We start from the raw sequence: 23,698 nt of genomic DNA, 5'->3' as shown, positions 1-23,698 counted from the left end.
TGATACTAGCTTCATAGAATGAGTTTGGAGGGCTCCCTCTTTTTCTATTTTGTGGAATAATTTGAAGAGGATTGGTGTAAGTTCTTCTTTGAAGGCTGGTAATCTTGGATGAGAATCTGTCTGGTTCTGGGCTTTTCTTGATTAGTAGGCTTTTGAAATTGAGCCCTTTAAATCTTCTATGTCCTCCTGATTTAATTTGGTTGGTCATATGTCTCCAGAAAGTTGTCAGTGTCTTCAAGATTTTTTATTTTATTTATAAATTTTCAAAATAGTTTCTAATTATCTTCTGTATTTCATTAGTGTCTGTCTTTATATTTCTTTTTTCATCGTGAATTTAAGTACTTTGAGTTTTCTCTCTCTTTCTCTTTGTTAGCTTTGCTAAGTGTTTATTTATTTCTTAAATTAAAAATTTTAGTTATTTTTTCAAAGAACCAACTATTTGTTTTGTCAATTTTTGAATTGTTTCTTTGTCTTAATTTCATTGATTTTAGCTCTGATTTTAATTATTTTCTGTCTTCTACTGCTTTTGGTGTTGACTTGTTTTTCTTTTTCTAGGGCTTTGATGTGTAATGTTAGGTTATTTATTTGTTGACTTTCTATTCTTTTAATGAATGAGCTCAATGCAATGAACTTTCCTCTTAGCACTGCCTTCATAGTGTCCCAGAGGTTTTGATATGTTGTATTTGTGTTCTCTTTTACCTCCTAAGTATTTTATTATTTCATCTGTGATTTCTTCTGTTAGCCATTCATCATTCAATAGCATATTATTTAGTATCCAGGTGTTAGAGTAGCTTCTGTTTTTTATTTTGTCATTGCTTTTGATCTGGTAGAATGCAGGGTAGTGTATCTATTTTTTTTATTTCCATAGCTTCTTTATTTAGTTTTTGTTTGGAGGATTTATTCAGTAGTGAGAGAGGTGTGTTAAAGTCACCCAGTGTTATTGTGTTGTGGTCAGTTTGATTTTTGAAATTGAAAAGGGTTTTTTTGATGTACATAGATGCTCTGTTGTTTGGGGCATAAATAGTTATGATTGTTATGTCTTGTTAGTTTATTATTCCCTTAGGTAATGTGAAATGTCCTTCTTTGATCCTTCTGATTAACTTTAGCTTGAAGCCTACTGTATCTGCACTGAGGATAGAAACCCCTGCTTATTTACAAGATTCATGTGAATAATATGTTTTTTCTTATCCTTTTACCTTCAGTCTGTTTATGTCTTTGCCTATAAGTCTCTTGGAGACAGCATATTGTTGGGTCTTTGTTTTTAGTCCAATCTGCCAGTCTATGTATTTTGATTGATAAGTGTAGGCCATTTACCTTCAATGTTATTATTGAGATATAATTTTTATTCCCTGTCATTTTTATTTACTTCTGATTTTTAATTTGAATTAGTTTCTCCTTTGATTAACTATTCTTCTGGTGTACTTCTTCCCTTTCCTGGTTTTCACTTTTATTTTTCACTTCTTTTTAATGAAATATTTTATTGACCATGTGCTGTGGAGCAGGATTTCTAATTGTGAATTCTTTTAACTTTTGTTTATCATGAAAGGTTTTTATATCATCATCAATTCGAAAGCTTAATTTTTCTGGGTGTAATATTCCTGGATGGCATCCATTTATCTTTCAGATCTTGGTATATGTTGTTTCAGGACTTTCTAGCTTTAAGAGCCTGGATTCCATGATTATTTTCTAATATAGCTGATGAGGAACCAAGAGAACATTTTTAAATTATCAGAATAAATAAGAGTTCATTAAGTGGGGTATGACACAAGATAAATAAATAAAGGAAATATAATCCATAATTTCTTTTATATTAGCAAGAACCAAAAAGAAAAAATATGGAGAAATATCCTATTCCCCCACAAGAAAGACAGAGTGTTGAAAACCTATAAAAAAGATTACACTGAAGGACATTGAATAAAAAGACACTTTCAGGAAATAATCAATCTTTACCAAATTAAGGAATATTTAGTGCATTTTCAATCCTTCTAATATTTTGACTGTTAAACCACTAAAAGTTGAAAAATTAACATAAAAATAAATGGAGGATATTGCCTAGAAACTTTTTAAAAGGATACGTTTTTTCAAGGTGAGGCAGGGTAATGTCTATATAGCTATTAAAACTGTTTAGGAAGATATTCTGTAAAGATTAGTATGATACTGCCAAAGGAAGAGAAAAATTAGTAAATCCTGAAGAAATGTTCAGTTATCTATTATAAATTGATATATGGTAAAAATTAACATTTTTAATCTAGTGGGTAAAAATTCAACCTATTTAATTAATGGTGTTACAATTGTATCCATCTATCTAGAAGAAAACCAAATCTAACCTTTACCTCACAGCTAAATACTAAAATTTCAAATGAATTTAAGATGTATGTATATCACACATATATCTGGGTATATATAGCATCAGTGTGTATAGATTTATCTTATTCTTGTTTAACTTCTCTTTTTCTTCACTTATATCTTAGGCTCCTTTTCATCAGTACATATACATCTATCTTTTCTAGTTTAATGACTTTTGAATGTAGCAATTCAATTAATTTCTATTTCATGGCCATTTGGCTTGGTTCCAGGTTTTTTTTTTTTCCTAAAATTTTTTAGTTGTAGTTGGACACAATACCTTTATTTATATATTTATTTATTTTTATGTGGTGCTGAGGATTGAACCCAGCACCTTGCACATGCTAGGCAAGCATCTTATCGCTGAGCCACAACCCCAGACTTTGGTTCCAGTTTTTTAAGTATATATTCATAGAAGCACAGTTACTGGGCTGAGAAATCTGAGCATTTAAAACATTACTAATTATTGCTAATTTCCTGGCCAAAAATTCTAGAAGCAATTTCTCATGTGATTTCTCTTATAAGGCATTATTTTCAGTTGGTTCATCCTAATTTACCTATTACTATATTTGATCTGAATAAGAAATAATCATTGAACATTTTTTTGCTCCTAATAGTCTACTGAAGACTGAGGCAGGACACATTAGATAAAATAGAAGGATACAATAGTAAGTTCTTACCTTAGAATCTTTTTTAAAATGTAGGAAAAAATACTGACATATAAACATTAAATTGGATGATGGTGCATATTATGTATGCTTTGGAAAAAACAGATATAATATTTTGAAGATGTAATTTGGCTATTTTCTTCAACAATATTTACTCAAATTTATTAGGATTCCCAAACAATTTGAAACTTAACATTTATAGTTATTACTATTGATAATTTTCTACATGATAACTGACTAGCTGAAATAAGCTAGGCTACACCATGAGAAAATTCAAAAAACATTCATGATCCTGGTAACAAGATAATGAAAAAGAAGGAGGAAATGTAACCAACACTAATCAACCATGTTCTACATGACAAGTGCTTTGATTATATTCTCTTTTATATTTTATTCACCTCTGGTATGACATGAAAGGATACTTTAACAACAATTTGCTTAAGTGAAGGACAGGTTGGAAGGGGCAATATTTGGAAGATTAAAAAAGGAAAGTTGACATCTACCAAGTCCTACTCTACACCAAGCACTGAGCTGGAATTGTGACAGATATCCAAATAGGAAGTACCCAGTATAGAATTGAGTCCTCAGGGACATAAACTTAAGTGTTAAAAGTTTACATAGGCAGAGCAAAAGTTAAAAATATATGAAACTTGGCCTTAGCTAACAGAAGCCACCTTACCCAGACATGCCTTGAAGATTATCCTTACCACCAACACAATCACCACCTGCTCCCAGTGCTCTCCAGGAGCCAATGGCTGACTCATATGGAGCACAAAAGACCAGTTGGCCTCAAACCATGATAATTATGTAGTACTATCTATGTTCCAGAGTTCCCCATTGATCAGGCCAAGACAAAACTTTACCAGAGTCCACCTGCTTGATCAGCATCTTGCCCTTTCCTGTCTTGCCTCCCTCTCTCTGTTGCAGGTCTTTCCTGAAGGGTGTTCTCTCTTCAGGATAAGTCACTTGATTTGAATTTCTATTTCACACTCTGCTTCTAAAGAACCCAACCTAAGGCAAAAGGACTTTGATACCCTGGCCATGTTTCTGTTTGTCACACTTAGCAATTTCCACTCTTCACAATAATTCTTTTAAGATGGGTGTTACTACTATTTATGAATTAGTACATTAAGATTGGTACACTGAGCCAGATTCAGCCAAGAGGCAGATCACAGAAAGAGTAAGTCAACTGCTTTGTTAGTTACCAAACAGAAAGTGATAAAGGCTGACTTTCATGTGGGGTGTATTTGGCTACCCAAATCTAAGTAAATTATTCTACCTCTCCATAAACCTGTCCCTTCAGAAGAAAGCCAGAGATGAAAAGACAGAAGGTATACCTTTTCTAAACCATGTTATAAAGTGACTGTTCTAATTCTGCAAAGCTAATTATACTCATGTCTAATCACATTATGTGGAAGATGTTAAATAGTTATTTTTTAAATTAACCTATGAGGACTCCAAGATCTAAAGAATGTCATTTCTCAATGCTGAAGCCCAGTTTTTGAACCTTCCACTGGAGCTAGAACTCATATACCCTTAGCTGAGCCTTTTGAACTGAATGCTGATAAGATTTCTCTACCTTTTCTTCCACTTTGGTAGGTCAAGGCCAACAGGAGATTCATAAATGTACAAGCCTGGAAGTCTGTGACTAAACCCTAAATGCGTTGCTTTCTGACTCACTTTTCCAGTCTTGAAGTAAGTTTTCCTCTCTACAAGAATGACAGTGCATTAAGTGGGAAACTGTTAAATTTGACCAGATGGAAGAGAATCTAATTAAATATAGAGTGAGTTTTCAGTGTTTAGAATATAGTGTGTTCATTAATGCCTACCATTAATGAAAGGATTTTCCTATTAAGACCCATAACTGACCTATTAAAAGCTGATAACCAAATCTTGGCTTATGTCTATATATACAGTTATCCAATTGGGTCCTACTCTTAGAACTTCAGAAGCCCAGAGACCTCTTAGGAAGGACTACTTCTGAATCACATCTGATAAAAATGAGATAAAGTGAAATAGCTGGGAGAAATAGGAAATTATATGTGAAATAGAAGTATCTTTATAGATAAATTACCACTCTATCCCAGCCCATCCTGATGGCTGACTTTTAGAGCATATTTTCTACTGATGAGCTACAGATTCATAAAGATAGTGAAACACTGAACCAACTGCTTTGTAAAACTTCTCTAGAAAATTCCTCATATCACCACATTCACAAGATGGTGACCTGGCCTTCAGCTACCTCAGTACTTTTACCGTATGCCTGTTAGGCCTTTAATCCCAGAACAGTGTATTTTTCCCTTTCCAGGTTAGTGGTTAGTTCCTTGAAGCTGTCACAATGGGGAAGGGCTGTCAGAGGTGACAGAAATGATCCTGTCACAGAGAATTACTTTTTTTCTCCAGGAATAAACCAGGACATCAGTCCAAAAGATATGGGATTTGTAACTATAGGTATTTTAAGTTCATAGTAGAAAGTGAAAAGACTAAGATAGCATGGCAGGTGAAGACATTTGGGGCATTTTACAGCATAAAGAAGAATAAATCATTATGTCTGTCAAAGCTGGTAGATCTGGAAACAAGGGTCAATCCTCAGGACCAAATAATCACAATAATTTGTTTCTCTCACAGGACTCAAACCAAAGTTTTGTTTTATTAAACTTGAAAGGAATTCAAATAACCAATATTAAAAGATCAGTACAGAAAATAATAGTATTTAATGAAATCCAATTTCTCCAGTAAATCTTTATGTCAACACTTCTTGTGAAAGACGTGCTTCCATTACAATCATCTGGAAGCTTCTTAAACAACAAAAATGAGCACCCCAAAATCTACTCAGTCATAATGTAACCTGCATCTAAAATATCTGCCCCAGTGATCTAGATTCACATCAAAGTTGAGAACATGACTTTGTTCTCAACAACAAATGATGGGGGGAATAGGAGCTTATGAAATGGAATTTCGATGTAAGAAAAATTGTTGATTTTCTTGATGTCTTTTTATGCTCATTTTTGCATATCAGCTGAAAAATCTGAATGTGCATAACTCTGATAATCAGGAAAGAGCCCCTTCCCAGAGCATACACTAGTAAACTGTCTCCTCATTTCCATCCCTCTCCTCAACCCCACCCACCAGGCAAGGGGGCTGAAACTTCAGAAAAGACTCTTATTGCTGAACATGAAGTGGAGAATCCAGACCTGCAAAGATGAAGGGCCAGCTGGGAAACACAGGCATTCTCCAGTTCCTCCTGGCTGAGGCCATCAAGTGGGCTTGTGTGAATGTTGACATTTTTGACTTTTGGTTTTCTTTGATGTGCCACAGGAAAGTAAATACTCCACAGATTATTTTTTTTTAATGAAACTGGGAAATGTTGGATATGACTAAAAACATCAGTTGAGTTTGAGATTTGCAACTTCTTCCATCTTCATCACTGGTCTTAATGACTTTTCTTCAGGTTCACGTGTGATTTACAATGTTTTTCAAGCTGATCCCTAGAGATTTCTCCAATATGCTTCCAGAGTCTGCCCAGAGGGCCAAGCACATACTTTTCCCCTTTTATTGCCAGCTATGTAACTATAACCGCTTTCATGTTTTACACAATAATTTCTGTTTAAGATTGGAGTTAAAAAGAGTTCTACTGCACGTCTCATCCAGGTTTTGAAAGACTTTCAATTTTAGGAGTTACAGCTCTATATAAACAGCTCTAACATTCCACCAAATTTATTTAGTGACTTTATACAATAGCACTGTTTATGCAGTAGAAATTTTTCTCTTATAAAGTAAAGATGTGCTTTATTCCTTGCAGGTTTAATGTGATGGTGAATAAGACAAAGGCTAAAGTTACTCATATAAAAACTGCATATTAAGAGCTATCATCACACATCAGAAGACTCAATGTTAGACTGTGGTTTCAGGGTGTTAGGATATTTGAACTCTTCTTAGCTAACTAATCTACCCCTTTGATAAGACTGGTTATATTTTTTTCTGTATGAGAAGAGGTAAAGAAATAGGTATCCCTTGTCTATTCATTCATTCACATTAAAATAAATTACTCAGTTATGGTGAGAACAGATTAGGTAGGAAAAGACCAGCAATGGGGAGACCAGTTAGGCAGCTAGTGCTGTAATTTAGACAAGAGGCAAAAACCCAAGATGAAAATCAAACTTATTTTCACAAGTTATAGAAGTAAATCAAACCTGCATAGGTGCCCAACAAAATTACTTTGTCTTACTGAAGGAGAAGGGAACAGTGTAGACTCTATAGAACAAGACTGCCTGGGTTCAGATTCTAGCTTAGGCTGTGGTAGACCTGGCTTGGACAAGTTGATTATCTTTGTTGTCTCATCTTTAACAGGGTGCTAATAGTAATACTTGCCTCTGGAATAAGGGAAAAAGTGTTTATGAGGAGTTTAGAAAAGTTTTTTCCAGGCAATAATGCTAATTGTTGTTTTCCTGGCACGTAAAGGATATAAACTGGGCAATGCGGCTAATGGCCCCTAGAGGACAGCAAAGGAATAAGAATAGAAGTGTAAGTGTACAATGACAGATTCACATTCAATGAGAAAGGTGCCATGAGTTCTACAAAAATGGAAGATGAACTAAGAGCCATTTAGAGCCTTGTTTGGACTCTTGCTCATAGTTAAGACACCAGTATAGACAAATTAAGGACTTGAATAAGTCTAGTGATGATAAAGATCCAGGCAATCATCTGGGGACACACTTAAATGGCCATCAAGTCAGTGCTGGCTGCTGGGGCTGAGGACTTGGAGCTTTGTTTCTTCCCTTGTGACCTGGGCTTCCTCAGTGAGGTAGTTGGGTAACAAGGATGAGTATCCTCCTGAGGACAGGGAGAACCAACATCACATTTTATGGCCTAACCTCAAATGTGATGTACGTCACTTCTGCCATGCTCTGAGGATGTAGCAAAACCCCACCCAGCTTTGAGGGCACAGGATATAGACCTCACCTCTTAATGGAAGAGTTGCAAGGTTCTGGAAAAACATACAAAATGGAAAATATTATTCTATCCATTTTTGTAGATCAAATGTTTTCCCAGAAATTTCTGCTGGATTCTTTCTCATTTTCACACACAAAGCATCAACAAGTCCTAACAGGCCTGACAGCAAAATATACCCCAAACTTGATCTGTGCTGACGTCACCTCAACACTATTCCCACCTTAATCCATCCCTACCTGGATTAGAGCAAAGCCTGTGAAGAAGCTTTCTCATAGCCAATGTAGCCCATGTGTCCTATTATTTATATATTAGCCATTGAGAGCTTTGAAAAAATGTAAATTTGCTCCTATCCCCGTTCATTTTAGAACCATCCAATGGCTTCCTATTATGCTAAGAATAAATGCCTAATCCCTAAATGTGACCCCAAAACTCTCCATATTTGTGGCCTGTTTACCCTTCTCACTTCTTCTTCAGGCTTCTCCCCCCCACACTCAGAGTGTTCTTCCTCTTCTCCCTTAAATACCTGGGTGTGTCTCTGATCCCAAATCTCTTCATACTCACTCTGTTCCATTATTCAGATCTCTGCTCACAAAGCATCTTATCAGACCACCCAACATAAAAGTGCATCTACTCAGTCACCTGACCCTCCTTTATTTTTCTTACTAATTATTATCTGAGATTATTATTATTATTATTATTATTATTATTATATTTGATTCCTTGTTTATTTTTCTCTCTTCCTCTAGAATAAAAGTATTTTGTGGACATGTCTTTGGTTTTATTTATGACTTCATTAACAGTACTTAGATCCTTTCGGTAGTTAAGCTGAATATTGATTAAAGTTTTAAAGGAAAAAGAAAACAAACATTGAGGTCTTCCAGATTGGTGGTAGTGTAAATTAAGATCTACTTTCTCCATAATGAAAACATGTCTATGCCTCCATTTAGGTCTTGAGCTGTTCTTTTCTCCTGTTGTGTAGTTTTATGGACTCAGTGTAGGGTGTTCAGTTACACTTCCATGTGTAGCACTTAATAGAATTTCAACTTGAGCCTAAGTATTTCCACTGTTGGTGTTCAGTCAAGTCTGGACATGTTTGGTGACTTGGTGGTGATAGGCCACAGAGAATGCAATTCTAATGAAGTCTCTGATATTGAATGAATGAGGAGGAGGGAGACTATGTGTTTATGGTGGTAGGAGAAAGAGGGAGAAGAGAGAAGAAGAGAATCTGAGGGTGGCAGTGGCCAAGTAGTCAAACTACTGGGCATATCAGCACAACTGAACACACTTCTTATATTTGAATAATCCTCCACCTCCTGTGTATTTCTTACACAGGGCTATGATGAAGACCCCCGGCAATCACATACACCAGATCAAGGATTTGGATCAGGAGCAAAGAAACGTGTGCCACCTAGAGTCCACTCTGGGAAGAACAGCAGCAAGTAAAGCCAGTTTCCACAGGGAGGTGCCAGATCCCAGCACCACCAATGAGGCTGAGCCCAGCACAACCAGCAGGGCCCTTTCTCCCAGAACAGTTTTTAGTTGTGATTCTGGGTACTGATCTTGACTGGGGAACTGCCAGCCTGCTGTCTGATCTCCTGTGAAGTTCCATAATCTTTAACAGATTCTTTTTCTGTCCATCAATCGCAATAGATTATAACCGAACTCTGACAAAGAAAGGTAGGATATTTAATTTCAGTGTACTTCATAGATCATGCCTCATGTCTTAGAGAAAGGAGCTAAAAGCCAGAATGGTAAGAATTATTTTAAGAAATAATTCTGTGAGACTTGGGATTTGAACAGTAATACTTTGGTCCCGAGGCAACAAAGTTCTACATCAAGAAGGAAAACCAGCACTTGTCCATTTTTCCCTGGAACATAGCAGAGTCCTGACTCCATGAAAGCTCTGGCAAAATGGTCTCTAAACAGCTTTTAGAAACATTGTAAGCTGATTCGTGAAATTTTAAAAGCAAAAGGAGAACAGAGAGGTGAGGATGGGATCAGAGCAAGAACCCTGCTCCCTACTGCCTGTAAGTCCAGGCTCCAGAGCAACACATGATCCAGCTCCTGTCGTCTGCTCAATCTTTCCTTAAAATAAAGCAATTTACTAGACCCAAAATACCACAAAAGAATTAAAGCAAAATATTCCTGACACCCTAGCCAGGCACTGGCCACAAAGAAGCAAACATAGTTTCTCATGAGCTCCTTGCTCATCCTGGCCTTCCATAATTTGTGTCCTTGTCTTAAAGGTCTTTCTACTGTTTCTTCTGGATAACTGCTGCTTTCCAAAGCTGAGGTCTCAGACATCCCTCCTTCACTCCTCCCCTACATCTGACTGTCTTTGGTGCTCCTTTTCTGCCCTTCTGGTTACCCTGCTGCTAACTCCCATTGCCATGCTGAGGACACTGCCCTGTAGCTGTCAGTAACTTGGATTCTCCCTTACTTAGTAGATCTTTGAAGAGCGGTATCTTAGCCTTTATATTTCCTAATGCTTAACCTAGAGCTTGACATACTTTGGTTCTCAATACATTTTTATTCTAATTGCCCCTCAGTGTCCTCAGGAATTGGTTCCAGGATCTCTTGCAGATACCAAAATCTTAGGATTATCAAGTCCTTAAATAAAATGGCATAGTTTCAAATAACCTATGCAATCCTCCTGTGTACTTTGAATCATCTCTGGATCACTTGTAATAACTAATACAGATGAGCTGAGCACTATCTACGCAGTCACTATACTATGTTATTTAGGGAATAATGGCAAGAAAAAAATACATGTACATGTTCAGTACATGCATTAATTTTTTCATCTCAGAATATTTTCAATTCAGAGTTGATTGAATTTTCAGATATGGATATATAAGAACACAGAGGGACAACTATATTTGGATGAATTATTTTGACTCAAGCTAAATATGCAGGAGTTATTTATAACATTCCAGCCACCTTAATAACCAAATACAATGACAAAAATAACTCACCAAACATGCTTGTTGCTTAATCTCTACAGTGAGATCCTGATCCAATCCTGATCCCAGTTTGAATTATTTTTTTTCCAACTTGAATTATTTTAATAGCTTTCTTATTGGATTTCCCAGTCTCTACTTCTTTAAATCTATATTGGATAAAAATATCAGATTTCTGTTTTCAAAATGCCACTTTGTTAAGTCATTCCCTTTCCAAAAACCTTAGGGAAGTCACAAAGTTTTATAAATTTTGATGGGATAATAAAATGGTAATATCCTCGTTGGAAAACAATTCTGCTGAATCTTATAAAGATGACTATCCATGTTCCAATGACCAATTTCATTCCTAGATATTTAACTTGTAGAAACTGCTGAACAGGGTCTTGATGGGGAAAGTCCACAAATGATCATAGGAACATTTTTAGTAAGAAAAAAATCTCAATTAATTTGAATATTCTTTAATAGAATAGAAAATAAAAGGTGGTGTAGTCAGAAAAGAACATATTACATAATGGTAAAATACATTCGAGCTACATAGAAAGCATGAATATGTTTTAGAAAAGTAATATATGAGAAAGTAATTTCCAAAACTCTGTAAATACCATGACATTGTTGCAGTGTAGCTTAAGACAAGCAAAACTACATAGTACTATATCTTTATATACTAAAATGCAATGAAAAGATGCAAGAAAATGATAATCAATATTCAGATACTGGTTGCTGGGGGAAAGGCAGCCTCCAAGAAATACATTATACAAGCATTGCACAGCAATCTTCTATTTTTTTAAGATGGAAGATAGAATTATGAGTATATATTTTACTACTGTGTTAACTACAATCTTTTGAGTATGCAAAACATTGCACAATAAAAGTACTTAAATGGTGACCAGTAGAGCCATAATAGTTAATAAAAAATCATTAGGGAACAGTTAACCTTTGGGAAAAGGCATAATTCTACCATCAACTAAGGAAAGTCTCCTGGATCCTGCCTTTCACGATTTAGTGCTATAGACCTGCTCTGGACTAGTTATGGGAGATTTACTCCTGCTAACTAAAACACATGTGAGCCAGCAGAAACATCAAGAGTGCCAATGCATACATTTATATTGAGAAGTACCTCTTTCTCATACTGTAAATATCATGATTTGCACCTTCTTTACCTGTATTCAGACTGCATAAGAATAATCAGAAACCTCATTATTGACTTTTCATGAGAATTCTGTCAGCAGGGCTGGCTGGCTGGTTTCAACAACATGTTCTACAATAGTCAAAGTAAACTGTAATTCCCCAGAATACAAATATATCTTAGAAACAAAAGGGTGCAAAGAGGAATTTGCACACTCTCAGCTATGTAAGCAAACTTGCATGAAAGTCAAAAGTTTGCTTTGTGAGCAATAAAAAAATTAAAAGTATTAGACATAATGAGAACCAGTACAACAAAATCTAGGCCCCCTGCTATCTTCAGTAGAATCCAACATACCCTAACACATTTAGTGCCACCATTATTTCTCATACCTAGAACTGGCATCATTTATTGATTGTGGCACCATTTTCTAAGCATTGTCTCATGATCCTTCTCAAAGGACCCCAGATAACCAATAACTGACCAAAAACTACCCCACCTCCCTGGGTTTCATTTGGAGTGACCTATGTACTCCCCCCTGAAATATTCCATACTACTCTTACATGTTTGTCTATGTTCATCCAAATACCCCCTGCACACCCACGGACACACATACACACCAACCTGGAATGTTCTTTTCTTACTGTGTGTCCTGCTTGAATCCAGTCTTTTCCAATACAGTTTCTCTGACTATCCCTGTCAGGACTGCTGTTTCCCTCTTCAGAAAGCCAGTTACTTACATATCATTTGGCATTCAGTGTCTTGCATGGGTAATTGTATTTTCAGGATCTTCTGTGTTATAATCTATGTTTTAGGTTTTTAGGTTTCTTGGGTGCAGGACTATACTTTGCAATCTTTATAAAACTACTATGGATAGAGAGGAGTGAAGGGAGGTGAGAGGGAGTATGGGAGTAGGAATGATAGTAGAATGACTTGGACATTATTACTCTATGTGCATGTATGATTACATGACCTGTGTAACTATATCATGAACAACCAGAAGAATGAGAAGTTTTACTCATTTATATATGATATGTCAAAATGCATTCTACTGTCATGTAAATCTAATAAGAACAAATTAAAAAAATACTACATGGCTTCTCACACTAGGATGTTCATGATGTTTCTTATGCTTAATACCCAACCTAAAACATGAAAAACACTTAATAATAACTTTAGTTGTAAGAAAAATATTATGTAATCTTCTCTCAAAAAAGCAGAAAGAAATAAGTGAATATAGAACATTTAAGAGGATGGATGTTCAAATTACATTTTAAATTTTTTCATTAGTAAATTGTATTGGGGTTGACCTCAAATTTTCTAAAACAAGATAAAGGGAAGATAGGTCAAGTTCCAGAATGTTTTTTTGTACAACTTCTCCATTTTCTCTCCCACACATAATGCAGTTTAAGTGAAAATATCAGGATAATCAAATAATAGGGGGAAGTGATGCTTATTCTTTTGTATTTGCAAAGATTTTTTATATTCTTTCATGTTTACAAAGGTTGCTAGCTTTATAATATTTTCACAATAGAAAAAAAATTTTTAATGTAGAAAAACAAAGAAGGAAGTTCTCAGAAATCTTACCACCCAAAGATAACCCATGGTTTGTCATGGTTTCTATTGTTCTCTAAATGCATCTATGTATCCACAATACATGCCATTCTATGTAATAGGATCATGTCTACTTTTCAACTTGCTTTTCTTCTCAGGAATCTCTTATGAAGAGTTCCTATTTCGGTGCTATCCTTTTTGATACCTATAATGTAGGTGCACTTGATTTTAAATGGGGAAGCCCAACACAAAAGGACACAGGTGTTCATTTTTTTAAAGGAGGCTAAGAAGATTATGGAAGCCAAAGAAAGATTGAATAATTAAGTCAAGGCAAGGGTGCAGAGGAACTCCAGGAAAAACTAGAACTAGGGACTCAATGACAACCTGAAAACTTCTCTTCCTCTAATCTGTTTTCTTCCTTGGGTTCACCTTTATGTTCTTTAATTGTGACATGTGGAAATGTTGCTCTCACTGTACCTACTATAATTTGGGAGTACAATGTTCACAGCCTCAGGGAAAGGGCTCATTACTGAATTTCCACTAATGTCCTAATTATTTGTTAGAATATGACAATTACCATAGAAACCATGTTACTGAGCAAAGGCTTTTCCTATGAGAGTAGATGTACTGGGCGGACAAAATGATAACAATATCCTGATAATGGGTATATGAAAGCTTGTGGTTTTTATTACTGTTTCTTACTATTAATGCACAATAAATAGTTTAAGCCTAATATGAACATTCTAACTTTTAACAGCTATCTACCTGGTAATACCGTGAACCATTCCTGAATGTTGGGATCATTCATTTAATTTATTGGCTCAGTACATGTTTTTCAGTATCTACTATGTGCCAGGTTCTATTCTAGCTACTATGAATATAGCAGTGAACAAAACAGAGAAATCCCTCTGTTTGCAAAACTTACATTCTACTAAGGTAAAAATATATATATATATATATATAAAATAAGTAAACTATATTGGTTAGGAGTGAGGACTGTTGTTTTTAAATTGAGTACTGAAGAAGAGCAGCACTGAAAAGAGAATCATTAGGCAGAGAGCTGAAGGAATGATAATGAGAAATGTGTCTATCTCAAAGAGAAAATATTTCAGAGAAAGAAAACTGAAAGTTCAAAACCGTGGGGTGAGAAGATGTATGGCCTGGTAGGAAAGAGCAAGAGTCCAGTGTGTCTGGGCACAGGCTGAGGTACCAGAGAAGAGCACAAAGAGACAACCTAAGCCCAGATCATGTACAGCTTTTCAGTTCAGGATAGGGAAGACACTGGAAATCTTGAACAAGAAACAAACAAAATCCACCCTTGTGCTCCCCAAAGTGTGATTTGGAGGTTGGTGCCAATCCGCGAGCAGTCCCTTACAGGTTCCTGACAAAACAACCACACAAATTAGGAATAAGCATTTAAATCTTGTTACAGAAATCTTATTTCTTCTTATCATTGAAATGTAATTTCCATGTTTTGAATCTGATAATAAATATGACTTGTATTTTTTATGTCATTTTAAATTTTATTTTTCTAGTAATTCCTTTTGTAACAGCTTACATGATGATCCATGATGGAACAGAAATTTCTTAAATATTTCTTTATCACTGATAGTTTGAGAAGGACTGGGTTAAACTGCATTTTAAAAGGATCATTCTAGTTTACCATCTGGAGAACAAACAAGGATAGAAACAAGATCAATTACAAATGTAAAAGTATTGAAAATTAGATAGGTCTGGTAAGAGATGTTGTTTTTAAAAAAACAGTTGGCAGATCGTGTGTGTGTGTGTGTGTGTTTACTTATTTATTTATGTGCCTGTTTGGGTTTTTTGGTTTTGTTTTGTTTTGTTTTGCGATACTTGGAATAGAACCCAGGGACATTTTACCACTTAGCTACATCCCCATCCCTTTTTATTTTTTATTTTGAGATAAGATCTCACTAAGTTGCACAAGCTGGCCTTGAATCATTCTGCCTCAGCCTCCTGATTGTGAACAATTTTTAAGGCTGTATTTCTGGGATTTATTAAAGAGTTGAGCACTGAATGAGAGTGAGAAGAGAATTAAAGGTGACTCAATGGTATATGTACTGAGTGAATAAGGAAAAACAGGAGAGGAGCAAGTTAAGGGGTTCCATTTTGGAGATACTGAATTTTATATACATATTAGACTCCCAAGTGGAGCTTAGATTCATGGAAGTATTCAAATATATGGAGATTTGGAGACTGGGGAGAAACAGAAGATCCAGCAAGGGAGTGTGAGGTGGCCACTGAGGTAAGAAGAAAACCGAGAGAGTGGTGTCATGTCAGGAATTCAAGACAATTCCAAAGCAAGCAAAGATCAATTATGTCAAATACCAGTGATAGTTAAACAGGGTGAGGATGGAGAAATTACTGTTGGATTTAGAGAAACTGGAGGTTATTGATCAACATCTGTGGAGTGGTGGAAGCAGAAGGCCTGATCAGAACAGGCTCAGGAAGGAAGCGAAGAAAAGAGGAGACATTGTGACCTCCTTCTCTAAGTTTTGCTTTCAAGGTGAACAAAGAATGAGGGCTAGAGATAGAAGAACAGGGGTTAAGGGTTTTTTAGAATAATAAAAATAACATGTTTGTATTCTAAGGAGGATAATTAATTATTGAAGAGAGTTCTATGATGAAGGAGGAAGATCCCAGGAGCACATCCATGAATAGGCAAGAGAAGGGTTCGGAGCACAGGGAGGTGTATGGGCACAGAGGCAAATGGGTAAGAAAGCAATCTGAGGGAGCAAGTGAAGGCCACATCTGAGGGTTCAGCTTTCTTTCTGAAATAGCAGGCAAGTTCATGCTTGAAAATGAGGCTCAAGGAGGAGGTGTTGGAGGTAGATATATGGATGGAATGAGATATAGATTCAAGTTTTTTCCCACTGCAGATCAGCAACTTTTATTCTGTGATCTGAAGTTTTAATGGAGGGAAGTACATGCAGAGAGGTCCTATTTTATAATTAGAGCATCTAAGAGCCAGAATGATTAAATGACATATGGTTACTGAGAAGCACTGATGATCCAGGATGAAGTTTGGAGTCAAAATCCCCTGGTCCCCCCCAAAAGTGTTTATTTTTATTCTTAGAAAATGCCCTTTTTATTTTTATTTTTTTATTATTGGTTGTTCAAAACATTACAAAGCTCTTGACATATCATATTTCATACATTTGATTCAAGTGGGTCATGAACTCCCATTTTTACCGCATATACAGATTGCAGAATCACATCGGTTACACATCCACATTTTTACATATTGCCATACTAGTGACTGTTGTATTCTGCTACCTTTTCTATCCTCTACTATCCCCCCCTCCCCTCCCCTCCCATCTTCTCTCTCTACCCCATCTACTGTAATTCATTCTCTCCCTTGTTTTTGTTCTTATACTTATTGAAAACCAATGGTTTAATGCTGAGAGCCATAGCCAAGTAGGAATGATGCATGGCATTTTTGATTGAAAGGTGATGCCAGCAAGCCATTGAGATGATATGATTATGTTAAGATCTGCATTCAAATGGATATTAGACCCCTGCTGTCCGCCTCCGCTTGCTACTTTGGAGCTCTAGCGGGACTCCCGGAGAGTTCCCATTGGTTGGGGAAGTGCAGTAGGAGGGATTTCCGGAGGAGGGATTTGTCTGTTGGTGTAGTGTGGCCCGGGAGAACGCAGCGTGTGTGGTTCGGCATATTTCCCTGGAGAGTGCGTGGCATTCGCGGGAGTTTCAGAAATAAAGTTTGTTCCTGCTTGAGTGGCTCGTGATTTTGTGCCCAGCCAGACTGCAGCATTTAGTGGCCCGTACGGGGGACGCCTGAAGCTCGGAGGTAAGTAAAATTGTTTGCCCCTGAGGGAAGGCGAGAGAATGGGTGACCATTTCAAAAAACAATGTGTTCTTGTTTTGATTTATTTTGTTTTTGTTTCAAGTTGCCTATCCCTAGAACTTTCTCAGGCAAACTGGGAAAAATGGTTGGCTCAAGGTTTGAAGTTGTTCCGCCCTGAGAAAGAGAAAATTGATACAACGATTTTTTGTTCCGTTTTTGTTTCATTCTATTTCGGTTTTGTTTTATGTTATCTTATTGGGTTGCGTTACCTTTATAGTAGATTAGAAATTAGTAAAAAACAAACCAAAAGAGTGTTAAGTAAATTGTTAGAGGTCCAGACTATGGTAGAAAACATGTTAGATCAAGCAAAAGAGAAGATCTCTCGGGCTAGTCAGGTAGAGGAAGAAAATTTAAAGGAAGAAAGCTTAGAGGACAAACAGCTGTCAGGAGGGAAGCTACAACAGGAGGCTGCTACTAACTCCGTTCTATCACCAGAGGGCGTAATTCAACCAACAGCTCCATCTATAGAGACAGCTGAGTGGCCCTCAACCCCCGTAGTTGATAGATGGAATCCTGAGGCAGGACCTCAAAGATTAGCATGCCCTGTACTTGAGCAGGCAGGAGGGCAACGAATTCACCATGCTTTAGATTTCAAAACAGTGAAGCAATCAAAGGAGGCTGTAACAACCTATGGTCCACAAGCAGCCTTCACTGTAAGCATGGTCGAATCCATTACCAACTTGGACATGACGCCAGCAGATTGGGCTAACATGTAAATCTGTGCTAAATGGAGGACAGTATTTGTTATGGAAGGTTGCCAATGAGGAATTTTGCACGGAGACAGCTAGGCGAAATGCAGCAGCCGGTTACCCTCAAAGAAATCTAGATATGTTGTTAGGAAAAGGACCTTATGAGGGTCAATGGCAACAAATTGAATATGATCCTGCTATATATGCACAAATTGCTGCAGATGCAGTTAGGGCATGGAAGACTTTATAAGGACATGGAGATTTACAAGGTCAATTATCTAAGGTAATACAGAGAGCTAATGAACCTTACGCTGAATTTGTAGATAGGCTTATTCAAACAGCTGCCAGAATTTTGGGGGATACAGAACAAGCAATGCCATTAATAAAACAACTGGCTTATGACCAAGCAAATTGTTACTGCAGAGAGGTCATTAGACCATGGAGACATGAAGATTTAAACACATATATTAAATTATGTAGAGACATTAATGAACAAGGGCAAGTCTTGGCAGCTGCAGTACAACAGGCTTTAGATGCCAGGCCAAAAACATGCTACAATTGTGAACAAACAGGACATTTTAAAAGGAGTTGCCCCATAGGAGGAGGGTTTAACAAAACTAGGTATCAAAGGAATAGAATACCGGGTATTTGCCCACGATGCCGTAAAGGGAGACATTGGGCTAATGAATGCCGTTCTCAAACTACCATAGAGGGTACTCCGTCATCAAAAAACGGACAAGGACCAAGTGTTTACCCATGATATCGTGGAGAAAGGCATCAGGCTCCATTGCCAAAAAACGGACTGGGGGGCCCAATGCTCCTGGGCACATAAAAATAATCTACAAAAAAAGAAAGATTGGAAGATGATGACAGCATGGTATGACGTGGCCTTGATATGCAGTCTTAGATAAAACACCCTATTAGTGTAATTTCTCCTCACTGAAAATTCTCAGAACCATTTCCAAAGTGACTTTGCATATTTTTCCTATCTATAAGTTATCTCTTCAAATAATTTACAGTAAAGGTTTAGGAAATTTGTAAATATGTACATAAGACATTGTGCTTATTTGAATACCCAATTAGAGAAGAAAACTGCTATCAAAAAGAAAAAAAATACTCCCCCATATATAAAGAGTAATCTATTTTAAAAATAACTAGCATATGAATTATTTTTCTCCAAGTACCATTATTAAAACTTCCAAAGAAGATGGAAAGTTTTCCTATGGCCAAATTCACATTATCACACTCCATTCTTTTATTTTCAATCACTAAAACTGTATTTAACAGGTCAGAGTAACTTGTGTCCATATTTTCCTTGAAGGACCACTTATAATTTCAACTGAAATGGAAAAAAATGAGAATGTTTCTGCTCCAGTGTAAATGAGAAGTCAGTAAGAGGGCCACGTATAAGCCAGAAACTGAGATATGTGTGTACTTAGAAATACCACATTGAGTCCAGGGGTCACTGGCAATATGATATATGGAATACATAGCATCCATTGATGCCTCTATCCTGCCTAGTTAAGTAAAAAATGCAGGCATGCCTGGTGAAGTTTTCTTTCTCTGCTTATTCAAGAAACATTAAAACAACATTATAAAATATTAAAGATGCATGCATAATATCCTTGTAACATCACAGTGATTTTCTTTCTGCTTTTTTTTAATATTTATTTTTTAGTTGTAGTTGGACACAATACCTTTATTTCATTTATTTTTTTTAAGTGCTGCTGAGGATTAAACCCAAGGTCTCAGATGTACGAGGTGAGCACTCTACCACTGAGTCACAACCCCAGCCCTTCTTTCTGTTTTTGACTCATTCAGTAAGTATATTGAACATCTGTTTTGTGTTTCATATTTATTTATATGTGTGTGTGTGTGTGTTTACATGCCGCAGTCTGGCTGCAACAAAATAACCGGGAGGTGATGAACAACTTGTGTACATTGATACAGCAGGAGTGGGAGCCGTTTATTGTAGGACAGGAGGGGTATATATACAATCCACACAGCTTATCTTAATTAACATAAACTAGATACAGCAGTCAACCAATAAGGAATCTCCACACTTAATGGCTCGCTGGAGTTACTTCACAAACCACTTCCTCTGCAAAATGCCAGGCACCATCTTGACTTGTTTACAGACTCTAACATTTACATACATATATATTCACTACATAAATAATATTGTCATAATGTGTGTTACTACATATGAGGAATAGTCTTCTCCCATTGTTCTTCATTTTCTTTAGAATATTATTTTACATTTTTCTTACATAATTTCTAATGCAATTGAAAATAAGTTGAACATATTTTTGTATGTTTGTTGATCAATTGTAATTTTTCTTCTGTGAAGTGTCTGTTCAGTTTCTTTGCCCATTTATTGATTGGGTTATTCAGTTTTTCGGTGTTAAGTTTTTTGAATTCTTTATCTCCTGGAGAGTAATACTCTGAGGTGCATGTCATAAAGATTTTCTCCCATTCTGTAGGTCTCTCTTCATGTTATTGATTGTTTCCTTCACTGAGAAGAAGCTTTTTAGTTTGGATCCATCCCATTTGTTGATTCTTGATTTTATTTATTATGCTTTAGGAGTCTTTTTGGAAGTCAGATCCTAGGCTGACATGGTGAAGATTTGCACCCACTTTTTCTTCTATTAGGTTCAGGGTCTCTGTTTTAGTACCTAAGTCTTTGATATACTTTCAGTTGAGTTTTGTGCAGGATGAGAGATAGGGGTTTAATTTCATTTTATTACATGTGGATTTCCAATTTTCCCAATACCATTTGTTGAATAAGCTATCTTTTCTCCAATGTATGTTTTTGGTGCTTTTGTCTAATATGTGATAACTGTATTTATGTGGGTTTGTCTCTATGTCTTCTATTCTGTACCATTGGTCCTTTGGCTTTTTGGTGCCAAAATCAAAACTGCTCTTAAGATTTCATCTCACTTCAGTCAGAATGGCAATTATCAAGAATACAAGCAACAATAAATGTTGGCGAGGATATAGAGAAAAAGGTAAACTCATACATTGCTGGTGGGACAGCAATTTGGTATAATCATACCCAAAGGACTTAAAATCATCATACTACAGTGACACAGCCACAGAGATGTTTATAGCAGCTCAATTCACAATAGCAAAACCAACCTAGGTGTCCTTCAAAAATGGATGGATAAAGAAAATGTGGAATATATATACAAGGGAATATTACTCAGCCTTAAAGAAGAATGAAACTATTGCATTTGCCTATAAATGGATGGAGCTGGAGAATGTCATGCTAAATGAAATAAGCCAATCCCAAAGGCCAAATGTTTTCTCTGATATTCAGATGCTAATTCACAATAATGGGGTGGGGCTAGGGATGAATAGAGTTACTTTGCATTAGGTAGAGGGTGTAAAGGGAAAGGATGGGGCATGGGAGTAGGAAGGATAGTAGTATGAATCAGACATTATTACCCTATGTACATATATGACTACCACAACTGATGTGATTCTACATCATATACAACCAGAAGAATGAGAAATTATACTCCATTTATGTATGATGTGTCAAAGTGCATTCTACTGCCATGTGTAACTAATTTGAACAAATTTTAAAAAGTTGATCCAGTTCTGAAAAGGATATTAACATTTTGTTTGACATGAAGCTTGTAAACTAACATGGTGAAAAATTATCCTTATATAAGTGGGCTTTACTAATCAAAAAGTACTAGATAATTTTATAAATAAAAAGAATAAAATAATGGTGTTCATATAGCACATGACCTGAAAATGAGCACTATTCCATCTAGAAATTTCATATGCACTATAAATCAGTACATATAAAAACCTAACTTGGAAATCTGACCTTCAAGTTCTCATTTATAAGTTCATTTTTTAGACATCGAAATTTTTGTTCTGGAAAAAAAAAAGCAATTATACAAATGTTAATTCGATTCCTCGGTATCACATACAAAAAACTCATAAGGAAATAATCTAAAGAGAACCACTACTGTGAAAGGGCACTAAGGTGAAATTAGTTTAATTTGGAAGTTTCCAGAAATTATACTTTTTCTCTTGTGACAAGGAGATATTCTGCTTTTATTGCTCCTGAGAACTCCCGAACACCACCTTAGCCAGAGACAGTTTAGAGAACTCAACTTTCAGCATCCAAAGAGCCAGGCTCAGTAGTTCTGTTGTACTCTGGGGATTCATTGACTAGGACACACAACTAAAAGAAACTCTACAAGCCTTCATAAACTTTTTAATTGCCCCATATTATTTTGTTAGCCCCTTTAAAATGAGAGGTTTCCAATGAAATCTGTCTCCCTTTAACAGTGTTATGAGAGCTGGCAGAGGGCCAATAAGAAGCATCTGGTGTCCTGGTAAATGGTGGTCTCCACCAAGGATGGAGAAGTTGATAAGAACTTTGGGTCTGTGGCAAGGATATTGTGGAGACTAAATTAGTTAATGTATATCAACTGCATCTATCAGGACAGAGCCTGGCACATACTTGGGCTCCATAAAAGATAGTTGGACTTACTTAGGAGTAATCAAGAGGTTTTGAGAGCAACAATTGATTTCCTAATTTTTCTGTATAATGTATAAAGTTAATTTATATTCACTTTTTAAGCTGCTGCTTTTACCATTTCTTATACATAAGTCTTACTTATTTTTCTCTTATTTTTCCATTGCCTCTCATTGATTTATCTAGATCCTTTATATCTTAGGGATACTTAGTCAGAAAATACTTAAAAGTCTGTTTACTATAGATTCATAATTCCTATTTATAGTGATAGAGCAATTTTCATATAACATTCTTCATTTACATTCTTTAAAATGTCAAAACTGCTTGAGTCCAGATTCTCATAAAACCATTACATTATTTGATATTTTTTGTTGACAAAGTATTCTCCAATATGTTATCTTTATTTCTCTTCAGTTGCACAAGTAAATATTGATAGGTCAATTGTCTGTCAATAAAGATTAGTTTAGATATGTAACAAAACCAACAGTAGTTCAACCAAAATGGGATTTTCTTTTTAACTCATGTCAAAAGGAAACCTAGGGGCAAAGTCTGCTATGGTAGCTCCATCTATATCAGGGTCTCAGTCTCCTTCTTTCTGCTTCATCATCTTTAAGGGGTGTTTGTCATCTTCAGGTTGACCTCATGATAACCTCTCAGTTGCAATTGACCTCATGATAACCTCTCAGCTTGATCCAATTTGAAGGGTACTCTGCCAGCTGTAAACTAACATGGTGAAAAATTATCCTTATATAAGTGATTTAAAGGAATGTCCCATGGGCCACTCCCAACTACAAGGCAGGCTTGGAAGTGTACTTTGTTCCAATGTGGACACAGCTATATCCCCATCTATGCAGGTATTCAATGCTAAGGAAATAGGAGTGAATCATTATTGGATATGTAAATAGTTTTCTCTGATCAAGGAAATTGGGGCTGATGGGGATTAAATGACTCAGCCAGAGTAGTACAGTTAGTTGTCTTCATATGAGTGTACTAAGAAATCTTGGTGACTCTTGTGTTGCTG

At 36.2% G+C, this 23,698-nt stretch overlaps 1 long non-coding RNA gene across 1 annotated transcript in view; it reads left to right on the top strand.

Annotated features, from left to right (window-relative positions):
* The window catches only part of LOC114083984 (uncharacterized), a 63,236-nt gene extending 54,507 nt beyond the window's left edge, over positions 1-8,729 (top strand). Inside the window, exons 5-6 of the long non-coding RNA XR_003581247.2 lie at positions 4,611-4,706; positions 6,144-8,729. This is a non-coding gene — a long non-coding RNA (uncharacterized lncRNA). The remainder of the gene's footprint in view (positions 1-4,610; positions 4,707-6,143) is intronic.
* The last annotated feature ends 14,969 nt before the right edge of the window (positions 8,730-23,698 follow it).

Source organism: Marmota flaviventris, chromosome 3 (genome assembly GCF_047511675.1).
Source record: "Marmota flaviventris isolate mMarFla1 chromosome 3, mMarFla1.hap1, whole genome shotgun sequence".
Lineage (NCBI taxonomy): Eukaryota > Metazoa > Chordata > Mammalia > Rodentia > Sciuridae > Marmota > Marmota flaviventris.
Note: the sequence above shows the minus strand (reverse complement) of the source record. Positions and strands in the feature narration are given on the sequence as shown.